At 36.7% G+C, this 13679-nt stretch overlaps 1 protein-coding gene across 7 annotated transcripts in view; it reads left to right on the forward strand.

Moving 5' to 3' along the window:
• Usp49 (ubiquitin specific peptidase 49) overlaps positions 1-13679 on the forward strand; it is an 82474-nt gene that overhangs the window by 11955 nt on the left and 56840 nt on the right. For all 7 annotated transcript variants that reach the window (XM_047557505.1, XM_047557508.1, XM_047557511.1 and 4 more), the window contains exons 3-4: positions 4713-4819; positions 12137-12210. The gene's annotated coding sequence lies outside the window, so the exon portion shown is untranslated. The remainder of the gene's footprint in view (positions 1-4712; positions 4820-12136; positions 12211-13679) is intronic.

The raw sequence follows: 13679 nt of genomic DNA on the forward strand, positions 1-13679 counted from the left end.
TCCTCTGTTTTACCCTTAGCTTTCCCTATTCTTTCTCTCTGACACTTATTTATTTTTTTAGTACTGAGGATTGATCCCAAGTGTGCTTCACCACTGAACCACATCCCCAGCCCTTTTTATCTTTTATTTTGAGACAAGGCCTCACTAAGTTGCTGAGGCTGGCCTCAAACTTGTGATCCTCCTTCCTTAGCCTCCTGAATCATGAGGATTACTGGTCTGCGCCACCAAACCTGGCTTGAAACTTACTGTGTTCAGACGTCTGGATTGAAGAGTTCTTTAATTTTCTCATCTTTTATATTTCCCATCAGTTTGTCTCTTGGTTCTACTCGCTGAGAAATGTCTTGACCTTCTATTTAGTTCTGTATTTCTGCTGTCATATTTTTAATTTTTTTATCTGAATGTTGCTTTTTAATACTCTTTGTTTTATAGATGGAATAACTCCTCTGAGTATGTTAATTATAAAGGTTTTTTTTTTAGTTTATTCAGCTTCATTTACTCTCTCAATTTCCTTAAAATACCTTCAGTTGTTTTGGTCTTTCATTTAGGGAATTTCTTTAAATATATAGCTTTGGGTTTTTAAAATATATTCAGGAGTGAGCCTCTAAAAAACTGAAAGCTGGATTTGCCAAAGTGCAACTTCTAAAAAGTTAACCAGTGGTGGTAGTTATTATTATTATTATTACTGGATTGGGGATTGGATCCAGGGGCACTCCACTGCTGAGCTGTACTCCCAGCCCTTTCTACTTGTTAAATTTGAGGCAGGGTCTCACTAAATTGCTGAGGCTGGCATTGATTTTGTGATCCTCCTGCCTCAGCCTCCTGAGTAGCTGGGATTACAGGTGTGTGCCATAGCTCCCTGCCTTGTAGTCTTCATTATGAGGTGATTAGCCAGGGACCCAACTTTTTAGAGAGGTCACTGCTAGCAGTCAGTATTTGTTGGTGTTTTTCTGTTGGCCAGGGCTTATAAATCTGGCTGCAGCATTTGGGGGCTGAGTGGGGACACCTTCAGGATATCAACTTTTTCTTAATTCCCATTTTTTAAAAATATATTTTTTAGTTATATATGGACACATTGCCTTTACTTATTTTTATGTGATGCTGAGGATTGAACTCAGTGCCTCACTCGTGCTAGGCAAGCGCTCTGCCACTGAGCCACAACTCCAGCCCCAGTTCTCATATTTTTTTTTTTTTGGGGGGGTGCTGGGGAATCGAACCCAGGGCCTTGTGCTTACAAAGCAAGCACTCTACCAACTGAGCTATCTCCTGAGCCCCTCTCATATTGTTAAGACAGGTGGATTGCTCCTAGTTTTGCCTCGTCCAGTCTCTCTTCACTGTTCTTTTCAGAGAGTAGACCTCCCATTTTCTGCCCAGCAGTTGCTGGAAGTCAGACTGGGAGTTCCACTCTCCTCCCCCCTGCAGCCTTGCTTTCTGATCCCTGCTTCAGATGCATTCTGAGTTTTTCTGATGTATCTTAGCACAGTTCAGTTTGTTCTGGGCTTCCCCCAGCATGCCCTTGGGTTTTAGCCTCCTTTGCTCTGTTGAATCAAATAACAAATTCATTTGTTCTTCTACAAACTTTCTTGTATTCACAACAAAAAACAAGTATGTGAAGTGATGCATGTCAGTTAGCTTGATTTAATCATTTCACAATGCACAGACATTTGTATATTGCAGATATATAGAGTTTTGTCCACTATACTTTAATGAATATATAGCTTCTCTAAATGGAGGATGAAAACAACTCAGGGGTGCTGTACCACTACATCTCCAGTCCTTTTTATTTTGAGACAGTCTTACTAGGTTGCTGAGGCTGGCCTTGAATTTGAGATCCTCCTGACCCTCTCTCTCCCTAGTCACTGGGATTGCAGGCCTGTGCCCATCATCTTCACTCATCTCTCTAAGGCTGGAACTGAGTCTCTTCTGTAGTGTTCTTTTCCTTCTGCATATGGCTTTGTCCTCTTCCATTAAACTAACTGGAAATAGAAACCCTGTTCTACTCTTCTGCTTCCCCACCTCTTCCTCCTCCTCCTTCTCCTTATCATTATCATTATTGTTATTTTTCCTTTTGCAGTGTTGGAGATCCAGCCAAGGCCTAGAATGCATGCTAGGCAAGCATTCTACCACTGAGCTACACTCCCAACCCTTTAGAAACCCTGTTTCCATCATTTATGCCACCCCAGATATCTGTTAATTTAGTGTCGGCTTGAGGTCACAGTCATTTTGTAAAATTTTTAAAATTTTATTTTATGGCATCCTTTCCTTGTTAATATTTGGGGTCTATTTTTATTTTAGTGAACTTTAAAACTTGAGAAAATTTGCTGGGCATGCCTATAATCCTAGTGGTTTTCGGAGGCTGATACAGGAGGATTGAAAATTCAAGAACAGCCTCAGCAATTTAGCAAGGCCCTAAGCAACTCAGATAAAGATAAAAAGGGCTGGGGATGGAGCTCAGTAGTCAATTGTCCCTGTGTTAAATTCCCAGGAAAAAAACAAAAACAACAAAACTTGCTGGGTGCAGTGGCACATGCCTGTAATCCCAGTGACTCAGGAGGCTGAGGCAGGAGGATTGAGAATTCAAAGCCAGCCTCAGCAAAAGCATTTGCTAAGCAACTCAGCGAGACCACCTCTTAAAAAAAAATATGAAATAGGGCTGGGCATGTGTAGCTCAGTGGTGCGGTGCCCCTGAGTTCAATCCCTGGTACCCAAAACAAACAAAACAAAAAAACTTGAGAAAATTTGTGTCTTGCCATTTAAAGAAGCTAATGTTTTAAAGAATTTGTATTGAGTTTTTAAAAGGTTTCTTTTTTCCTACTACTTACTATTCCCTTTCTTTCAGTGGGTTCAAAAGTTCTTTGTGAGAGAGATGGAAATTCTTCCCTCAATATAATTATGACTGGTAAAATATGTAGAACGAATTAGTATACCTGTAAAAATGTCAATAGATTTCCTTGGAGAAATTCCTAGAAAGGTTTCTTTACTCAGTTTTTAACTCCTCTCTTAGTCCTTCTTTCATTTAACCCCATGCTACCTAAATCTTTGCTCTTATTTCTCTTTCCCTCCTATCTTTTCTATTTTGTACACTTTGCCCCAAAACTCCACCAAATTCATTAAATGTCAGCATAGAATTTCTGGCTATTTTTCCTTATATGTAGAATCCTTGAGGAGCAGAAACCTTGCTTTGTACTTTTGACGTACCTATTTATGGGGTACCTTCTTTGACCAAAGCATTGTGCTTCTCTGTAGCTTTTAGCATCTTTTTGGGTACATACTGGGTCTTTTACAGATCCTGGTTGATATAAATTCATCCTCTCTCTAGTACTGTCATGAGACAATTGAAGAATGGGCTCTGCCCCTTTGTGACAGTGGTGACTAGTAATAACATCTGGGAGCAGGATGGAGACAGCCTCTTTTTTGGAAGCTAAGGGATTTCACTTATCTGGAGAGCGAATGTGTTGGAAGATAAGCCCACTGAGATTCCTTACAACCTCCAGATTTTGTGATGGTAAAGAGGTGTTCCCATGAATCAGTGATACCCTTTGTAATAGTCAACCCACAAAGAAAAATAATATCTCTTAATATGAGCAGAATCCAGTGAAATTTTTCCTTTGCTTTGTAAACTGTGGCAAACAAAATCTGAAGTCTCCAAGGACACATATGGTGCTGGAGCCTTGTTTTTATTCTCCCTCTCTTCTAAGGTTAAACAATGCATTCTTGTTACTATGCTTTGGAAATGTATTAACTTTTATTTTTATTGTGAAATATACTATGTGACATACATTTGAAAACACTTGTACATTTTAAGAAGTAGTAAAAAAAAAAAAAAAAAAAAAAGGCTGGGTAGCCATTCGTATTGTGTAGAAGACCCTGTGTGATCTTCCCTGTCCCGGACCCCAGGTCACTGCTAGCCTGTTATCAATAAAGTTTGGAGTTTGCTTCTCTTTATATTATTTATTCATTCATTCATGCTGCTCCCCGCGGCCTCACACATGCTAGGCAAATGCTCTACCACTAAACTACATCCCCTGTCCTTTTTATTTTGAGACAGAGTCTTGATAAGTTGCCTTGGCTGGTCATGAACTTGGCCATCCTCCTCCCAGGTAGCAGAGATTACAGATAAGTAGCTGGGATTAGAGACTTGTACAACTGTGACCAGCATATTATGTTATAAATTCTAAATCTGAAAGCAAAATATCTCAGTAATGGAAGTCTTTCATTCTTTTACATGTATATTTACTTTTCTACACAGATATTACTTAAAAATAATTAACGCCAATGCCATTGACTCTTCTGAGCACTTTAGACTTTTTATAATTCTCAACAACTGTATGAGATAGGTGAGGAAACCAAGGCACAGAGCATTTACATGGACTAGGAATTTGGGCCCACTGGGATTCTGCCCTCTGCTCTCCCCGGTCTCTGTATTCAGGATTGAGCCCAGGGCACTTCACCACTGAGCTACATCCCAGCCTTTTTTTTTTTCTCTTTTTTTTCTTTTCTTTTCTTTCTTTTTTTTTTTTTTTTTTTTTTGAGACAGAGTCTCTATAAGTTGCCCAGACTTTCTTCGACTTTGGAATCCTCCTGTCTCAGCCTCCTGAGTGCTAGGGTTACAGATGTGGGTACCACACCTGGATGTACCCACTTGGATTCTAATCCAACCAATCTGGCTCATGAACCTAATTTTTTTCATCTTTTTCTTTCCTCTTCCTCTTCAGTGCTGGGGATTGAAACCAGGGCATTGTGCTTGTTAGGCAAGTGCCTTACCACTGAAATACATTCCCAGCTCCTGAACCTGATCTCTTAATGACTACACCTAATTAAGGTATTGTTTAATGACTTCATATGCAGTTTTATGTTTTTAAGATCTCCTTTTGTATCTTTGAATACTCTAACCAAATACCAGTGTAGCCATCAAGTGCTAAATTATTTCTGCTGGAATCTTAGTTGAAAAGCTTTACAGACTTTAGATTTCATTTATACACTCCTAATTTCTCATTACCTGGCTCGGATAAGTAGTTCAGGAATTTTATCTCAACCTTATGATAACCTTTAGAATTGTCCATTTCAGAACCCATTTAGAATGTTTATTTTATAAATGTATATTTTTTTAATGGGGGTTTTCAGGGAAGAACAACTTATGCTTATACTTTAGTGAATAGTAATATTCAGATTAGAGTGAACTTATTTTTAATTTTAAAGGAAGAGCTGTGATTATAGGAAGCATTTTAAAAAATATAGTATCTAAAAATTCTTATTTGAAATATTTTCATGTTTGTGAGATGTAGGTAATTTTTGACACTTATATAGAAATGGTCTCCAAGAGATAGTCTTTATAAAACCAGTTATTGATTTTATTTAGTAAATTAGTGTTTTCTTTGCAGGTTTTCCCATGAAAACAACTAGCTGTAGGGACAAGGTGTTTATGTTTAAATTTAAAAACTGTTTTTTGTAGAAGTACAGATCATAGTTCAGGAACTTCTTGAACAAAGCTAGCTGCCAATTAAGTTTTACCATGGGCACAAAACTATCAAATCTCACATTCCTTGCTAACACAATTCTCTTGGACCTCAGTGCTACTGTTTCCTTGGCTGTGTAAACGTAGGCCAAGCGTAGGCCAGTCACTTACTAACCAATCCTACTCTTCTTCATTCTTCATCTGTAAAATGCCACTGGCATCCCTCAGTGTGAAAAGCCAATGAGCAAGTATATGTGAAACACCTCGAACAGCTTGCTGTGGTGTGTAGCTGGAGTATCATGGATGTTCATAACTATCCTCTCTCCATCGGAGTTGCTGCTGTGTTTCCAAAATTGTCCCACAGTATGCATACGAAGTGCTTGGTAATGACAGAATTAACGTTTTTTATTTATTTTTATTTTTTAGTTGTAAATGGACGCAACACCTTTATTTTATCTATTTGTTTTTATGTGGTGCTAAGGATTGAACCCAGTGCCTCATACATGGTGAGGCAAGCAAGCGCTCTACCACTGAGCCACGACCCCAGCCCAGAATTAATGTTTTAAAAATGGTTTGAGGAACTGGGGCTGTTGCTCAGCGGCCTAGCCCATATGAGGCATGGGGTTCAATCCTTAGCACCACATAAAATTAAACAAAATAAAGTCATGCTGTCCATCTACAACTACAAAAATTTTTAAAAAAAGTCTCCAATATTAAAAAACTTAAAAAAGATAGTTTGATATATGCTGGCAGACTGAACTCTATCAATTAATAATATTTATTATATGTAGAGCATATAAAAAGCAGGATTACATTTAGGCAATGTAGTGAAATAGCAACTCTGGTGTGTGCTATGTAGAAGGTGATTTTTGAGGCTGATGTGGGCTGCTTTCCAAACTAAATAATATTTGGTAGTCTTTTGTTTGCATTTATCTTGGATGACTGGGAAGAATGCAAGTATATTAAGCCATTGTTCTTAGGTCATCTTATTTGGGGAGAAAGAATTCCCAGTGGCAGAAATCTTACATCTGCTAGTCCTTATTAAGATTTTAGTTAAGACTGCATCTTCTTTAAATGAAATTAAGAACTGGATACCAAACACACTTTAGAATTCTTTGAATTCTACCTGGATGATCTGGCTCTTTTTTTTTTTTTTTTTTTTTGCAGTGCTAGGGATCGAACCCAGGGCCTTGTGCTTGCAAGGGAAGCACTCTACCAACTGAGCTATCTCCCCAGCCCGATCTGGCTCTTTTATCCCAGCTTGCTTTAGAACCCCTGGAATGTTTGAATATTGGTGTCTTCTGTCCAAAATAATGATCTAAAATCTTTCCTAGCAAGGAAAGAATAATACATTGTATAGTTCTTGACAGTTTATAATGTTCTTATACTTATTTTCTTATTTGACCTTTGCAGCACCTTTGCAAGGGAGTAGAGCTGATGTTATATCCTTTTACCAGTGAGGATATAGGGGTTCTAAGACCTTAGTGAGTATTCCAAGGCCACACTGTTAATAAGTGGATATCTGGACTTAAACTCAAGCCTTCTGATTTTAAATCTAAGGTTTTTCACTCTCTAGTGCTCTTGTGCCCCTTATAAGTTTACAGATTCTTCTGGTATCTTTTCAGATATGGAAGTTAGTCAACATGGCAGATGGATTCCTAAAGCCTTTTTGGTCCTAGTCATTATCTAGGTATTTAGGGAGGAAAATTTCTAATGTGGAACTTGACAATATTTCAGTCTGAGAGTTCAACTCTCTTATATATCATTGCATTGATCCCAAATTGTTTTTATTTAAGAAGGCTAAAACAATATGAAATATTTTTGTTTTAATGTAACAGTGTACATGTGGAAAGATGATAAAATTCCAATTTGCTGTGGTAAATGAGTTTTAAATTGAGAATATGTACTTTAGCCAGGCTCTGTGGCATACGTCTATAATCCCACTTGCTTGAGAGGCTGAGGCAAGAGTATCACAAATTCAAGGCCAGCCTAGACAACTTACCTTGTCTCAATATAAAAAATAAAAAGACTGAGAATGTGGTAGAGTGCTGGCCTAGCATTCGATAGCTCCTAGGTTTGATCTAATACCAACCAAGAACAAAAAAATAGAGGTAGGGGTGTGTGGTGTGTGTGTGTGTTTAAATATCAAAGCTAGAAATTTTGGGCTGGGGATATGGCAAAAGCAAGCAAACAAGCAAGTTATTTTACAAATGTTAGAAAGTATTGTGTATAAGAGAGAAAATTTAAGAAAAATATAAAAATGGGATCATCTCTTAGTGATTCATTTGACCAAAAATATTTATTCATATGTCCTTTGTACCATTACTACGATGTGTCAGTGTGTCAACAGGACATAATAACAAATGGAAAACAATCCCTGGCCTCAGTAAGGTCACAGTCTAGCTTGCCATTTCATGTATGGTGTATAAAACAGTTTTTTTTTCTTTTAGAGCTTCATAGTTATATATAGTAGTTGGGTTCATTTCAACAAACTCATACCTGCGTGGGAATTGATTTTAGTTCATGATCCCCCGAATACACAGTTTCTTAAACTGACAGACAATATTTCTGTCTTATGGAGAAGAAGCATTTTAATAAACAGCTCATAAGAAATCAATTCTAGTGAACAGTGCTATTACTACCTAAATAATTCTGAACCACAAGTGTATAAATGTAATACTAACACTCTGTGTTTCATGGGAATTCATTAGTCTCTATTTTGAGGTTCTTATGCAGAGGCCCTGAATTTGAACTTGAAAACCATTATTAAAAACCCCATGGCAAACTAATAATTTCAAATTTTAGAGCAAGTAAAACCAACAATCTTGAATATTTTGTTCATGCTCTCCATGTTGTGCACTGAAACGTAAAATGTTTTGTTTCTTTTGCGGTATTAATTTTTCTTTATTTGTGTAAGTATTTCTCTAGTTGTGTGAGTTTTTCCTGCATTTGTATCTTCTAATGCTTTTTTTTAAATTTTTTTTTATTTTATTGTAAACAAATGGGATACATCTTCTAATGCTTTTGACCTGTTTTATCTTTAATTATATATGACCAATTATTTCTGATTAAAAAAAAACATTTATGACATTGACTTTGGAAAAAGTCATTCTTTTTTTGAGACTTTTTACTCAAGTGTAGAAAATGAATCTAATTCAGATTTTGAGCCATTGGTTTTTTTCCAGTTAGAATATGTTTCTACTCCACAACAGTCAGACGGCATTCGGTATCACTTCCTAGACTATTATTCTTGCCTTGCCTGTTATCAATACTGTCTTGAGGCACCCCAAGGGATATGGGTGGAAGTACTTCAAAAATCCATAAAATGCCTTAACAATATGTTTTGGTCTTATTCTTGCATGAATCATCTAATTGTGTACTGAGACATTTTTGTCATAAGACATTTTGCTGTGAGCTTATAAATTGAGATAGGTAAAACATGTGACTAAGCCAAGGAGAACACTTAAATCCAACAAGTCCTTACTGATTGTAAAATTATGGAGTGACTGGATGGTTGGAAGTAAGTGTGGTGTCTTAGAGCTTTAAAATGGGAATGGGAGCCAGGCAAGGTGGCACCTGTGATCCCAGTGGCTTGGGAGACTGAGGCAAGAAGATCTCGAGTTCAAAGCCAGCCTCAGGGAAAACAAGGCACTAAGCAACACAGTGAGACCCTATCTCTAAATAAAATACAAAATAAGGCTGGGGATGTGGCTCATTGGCCAAGTGCCCCTGAGTTCAATCCTCCCTTAAAAAAAAAAAAAAAAATGGGAATGGGAATAATAGATGCATTTGAAATTTTTTTCTGTTTAATATCCAGTCTCTTCATTCCTTCATCAGTGTTTATTGAGTATATAATGAGGATTAGGCACTCTTTTAGACATCAAAGATGTTCACGATAGGTAAAATAAGATGCAATTGCTGTCTTCCAGGAGTTTATAGAGAGAGTCACAGACACAATGATATAGGATACTAAATGTTTGTATTTTGGAATGTGCCACATGCTACATGATTCAGTTTCCTGAAAAAAGTGTAGTCTTGGTTGAAGTTATTTTCTGATTTAAGTTTATAATACTCTCTTCAACTTTTTAAACAAAAATTTTATCACAATATATATTAAAATATTTTGAGGTAAATATACATAAAATACATGTCACATTTTAAAAATATTTGGATTAGATATTTATGTGTATTTTTTTACATAACAGATCAATTCTACTTGTTAAGCCATCTGAACATTCTCTGTATGACCACATTAATATTAGTGAACACTCAAAGAAAGGGCATTGCTGCTATCACCTTCATTTTAGTCCTTGAGGCTAGTATTTCTTAAGAGTAGAAACAGATTTGGATCCTAATTCTGCCACTTATTATCTATGAAACTTATTTGTACCTCCATTTCCTTATCTGCAAAATGGGAATATAAATATCTACCTCATAGTTCTGAGGATTGAATGAGCCACTGGATGAATGTCTGGCATACATTAAAGGCTGTATAAATGTTAATAGCTTTCTCAGTTATCCTTATTGTTATTATTGGCAGAATATGTTAGTTGGGTAACATTTCAAGAATTGATTTCCTCCTTTTCAAGCTCTGAGAATTCTTCTAAACTGAGGGTAGAAAGATAAAAGAAGAAAACTAACCCTTTCTTGATCAGTGGCTGTGTGCCAGGCAGTGTACGAGCATTTTAGCCACATTCTCGTTTAATCTCCACACCATTGCTATGAAGTCAATTAGAAACAGACTTGGAGAAGTTAAGTAAGGTCTTGTTCTAGTAAATAGACACCATGGTGATAACATCCTGCAGCCCGAGAGGTCAGTATGTTCACTAATAGGTAAGTTTGGAATATGCTTTCCTGAGTTTTGAGGACTTTCATTTCAAATGACCATTTAAAGAGATGTCATCCACATCTTTATTTCACTCCTACTACAGTGTTTTGTTTTTATATATCTGTAATTCCATCCTCCTGCCATTCAAAAGCATATTGCAGTCATTGAAATGATGTAAGAGGGACCCGGATGGGAAATTTTTGAATATGTGGAGTGTTACTAATAGTTTTCAGAAGTGAACTGACTTACTATAATTTCCCAATTTTAAGATCATCATCATCATTATTAATGTCATTATTCTTCAAATTAATAACTGTTTCTTAGGATTAAGCATAAACTCCATTTTTAAGCATCCTACGTACCCTTTAGAGTAGAAGTAGCTATTGTAGTTAACTTTTGGGGAACATCTAAAATTAGTTAAAATAACTTGGTTTTGTAATTAAGACAACTTTTAATTTTTTGGTTTTCTTGCATTGTAAGTCAGTTCATTTGGATGAGGAAAGAGGGACACTTTATGGATGTGGGACCCCATTTATATAATATCAGCTTGGTTTTCTGGGTAAGTTTGCCTCAGACCCTTCAACCTAGAATGTGTGGGAGATTTAAGCTCTTCCTAAACATCCTTGTGTGTTTCCTGAGTTTCCTGATCGCAACCTCTTCTGTGTCCTGGCCTTGTACATTCTTGCCTTGTGCCACTGATTTGTACCCAGCACACCCAGATGTGAAACTTGACTTCTTTACTGGTTTTTAGAAAGGCCCTATTCACACAGGGCATTTGCAGATTTTGTATATCTAAACTGAAGAAGGGGGCAAAATAGAGGTGGGTTGAGCCTTGCTTTGCATTAATGCAGCCAGCTTTCCTAGTAAGGCATCCCTAGTCTTGAATGTTTTCAGACCTCCCTTGACCTGAGAGCTTCACCCCTACCTAATCCCAGCTTTGCTCCATTATACTAGCTCTTCTTTTCTTCTCTCTCATTCCCTCTCCTCAACATTCTTTTCCACTTTCCTTTCAGAGATAAAACAACAAATTCTTCCCCTTGTCTAATGCAGAGCAATTTCCCTTTCTTGACAACCATTCTGGGATCTTGACAGCCATTCTGCAAGGAACCACCCACTCCAAGGGGCCTGCACGTGAGAGGTGGGGGGTCCATATTGAGGGAACATATTTTCACAAAGAAAGTTTCTTCCAAGGGGAATTCTTCTGTTAGCTATTAGGATGACAAAATAGAGAATTTTCCATTCTGTTACATAGTAGCCAAGTATGCCAGTCTCAAGCTTTATTGTGCTCTTAATATGGGTCAGAAATCTAAAAAATGATTATATGTGCAATTTATCCAACTTTTACACCCTAGGTATTTTTAATTAATAAAATGTCCAGTGTATAGACTATATACTGCTTTTTAGGAAGTATGCTGCTACTTAAATGAAGATCATGAAACCAGTTAGCACAAGAGTCACCTCAGGCCATATTGCATTATTATGTATTTCACTTACACAAAAATAATTTTGACTTTTGATGTTTGGATAAGTTTGTTACATGAATTTTTTTCTGATTACATGCAAAGATAATACGAAATCTTTAAAACCTAAAACAAATGCAGTGTACTTTTTCAGAAGTAAATCTTTAATACTTCCATTTATGAATCAGTCTACTTGTAAGTGATTAAATCTTTGTTCCTAGCTGGAAAAGGGTCACAGTTTTTTTTCCATTCTTTTATGTCAGTTTTGAGGACTTCTAGGGAATTCACTGCATTGTAATATATTGATCATGTTTTGAATTTCTAAATAAAATTCATGAAATTGCTTTTTTTCTGGCCATGTGTTAGCCCAGGCTTACAGATTATTTTCCCTCATAGGTAATAGAGAAGAGGAAACCTAACCAATGACTGTGGAATAATATGGAAGAAGATGAAAAAACCTTGTTTAATGGGTAAGAAATGAAACTATAATAGAACCTTATTAATGAAAAGTATTCATAATAGGATTAGACATGACCAGTCTGTAATATTGCAATCCTATTAGGGTAAGTGACCAGTCATACTCTTTGTTTTATCCCTGTTCTGAACTTTTACTACCTACTTCCATCATAAACTTGTTTATTTTTCAGTGCATGAATTAACTTAAACTGAGAGGGGCACAGCTATATTTGACTAAATCTGGGACCTGGAGACCGGCATATTTAAGAAGTCTAGGGTAGGTCTTGAAGTTTATTGGTGGTTGGATAGAGACTGTGTCTGTCATGACCTGTCAAAAGTAATTATCCACCCCTTCTTCTCCAAATACTGCCAGCTGCTATGATATTAGGCTCACCATAGGGGGTCTTACTCATTAGAGCAAGTGCAGATGTGTGTCAGGTGGTATAGTCAAATAGAATTCCACAGAAAGCCCAATAAAAAGTGTGACTAAGGGTAAGAGATATAAAAAAATTTAATTATACAAGTTCATACATTCTTATTGTCAAAAATTTCAGTATCATAGATAACTAAAATCCTCTACCTGAATCTTAGTAGCCTGTCAGAGGTGACTTGCCATTGTTAACTTGACACTTGGGCAAGTTAATCTCTCTTTGCCTAAGCTCTAAGGTGGAAACAATAAAATGCCTATCTTATAGCAGTATTAAGGATTAATTAGTTAATCCATATAAAAAACTTAAAAAAGACCTGACACATACTAAGTGTTCAATGAATGTTAGCTACGATTTCATATGTGTCACAGTTAGTATTTTTATGTATCAACCATCCACACATAGATCTTTCTCTGATAAACTCCACCAGTTATACCATCTCTGGATAAGGTTAACCCTGGTGGCAAAGACTTTTTCATGAAAATTTTCTTTTTGGCTTTAAGTTTTATTTCTCTCAGAGTGTACTGCTAGACTCCGTTTGTGAGAACAGAATTATACACCTGGAACTCTTACTGCATATCTTACTGTGTAGATGATACATACAGGTATATATGAATAGACAGCCACCTTCAGCCTACATAGTTTTACCTGACCTGCAAAAGTATCTGTTTCAATGCACAATCCTCTTATTTCTATTTCTTTTTTAATATTTTTATTTTTATTTTGCAGTATTAGAGATTCATCTCACAGTGGTGTTCTACCTATAAGCTATATTCTCAGCCCTTTTTTAATGTTTATTTTGAGAAAGGATCTCACTAAGTTGCCCAGGGTGGCCTTGAACTTGCAGTTCTCTTTCCTGGACTTCCCTAGTTACTGGGATTATAGGTATGTGCCACCACACTTGGCCCATAATTCTCTTATTTCTAGATAGCTATGTCAAGTTTCCTGTTAAGTGTCCATCAATCTATTTGGAAAGACAAGTTTTCTTGAGTTGTTCTTTTCTTTTTGGTTCAGGGGATTAAACCCAGGGCACTTAACCACTGAGCCACATCTCC

Source organism: Sciurus carolinensis, chromosome 7 (assembly GCF_902686445.1).
Source record: "Sciurus carolinensis chromosome 7, mSciCar1.2, whole genome shotgun sequence".
NCBI classification, from domain to species: domain Eukaryota; kingdom Metazoa; phylum Chordata; class Mammalia; order Rodentia; family Sciuridae; genus Sciurus; species Sciurus carolinensis.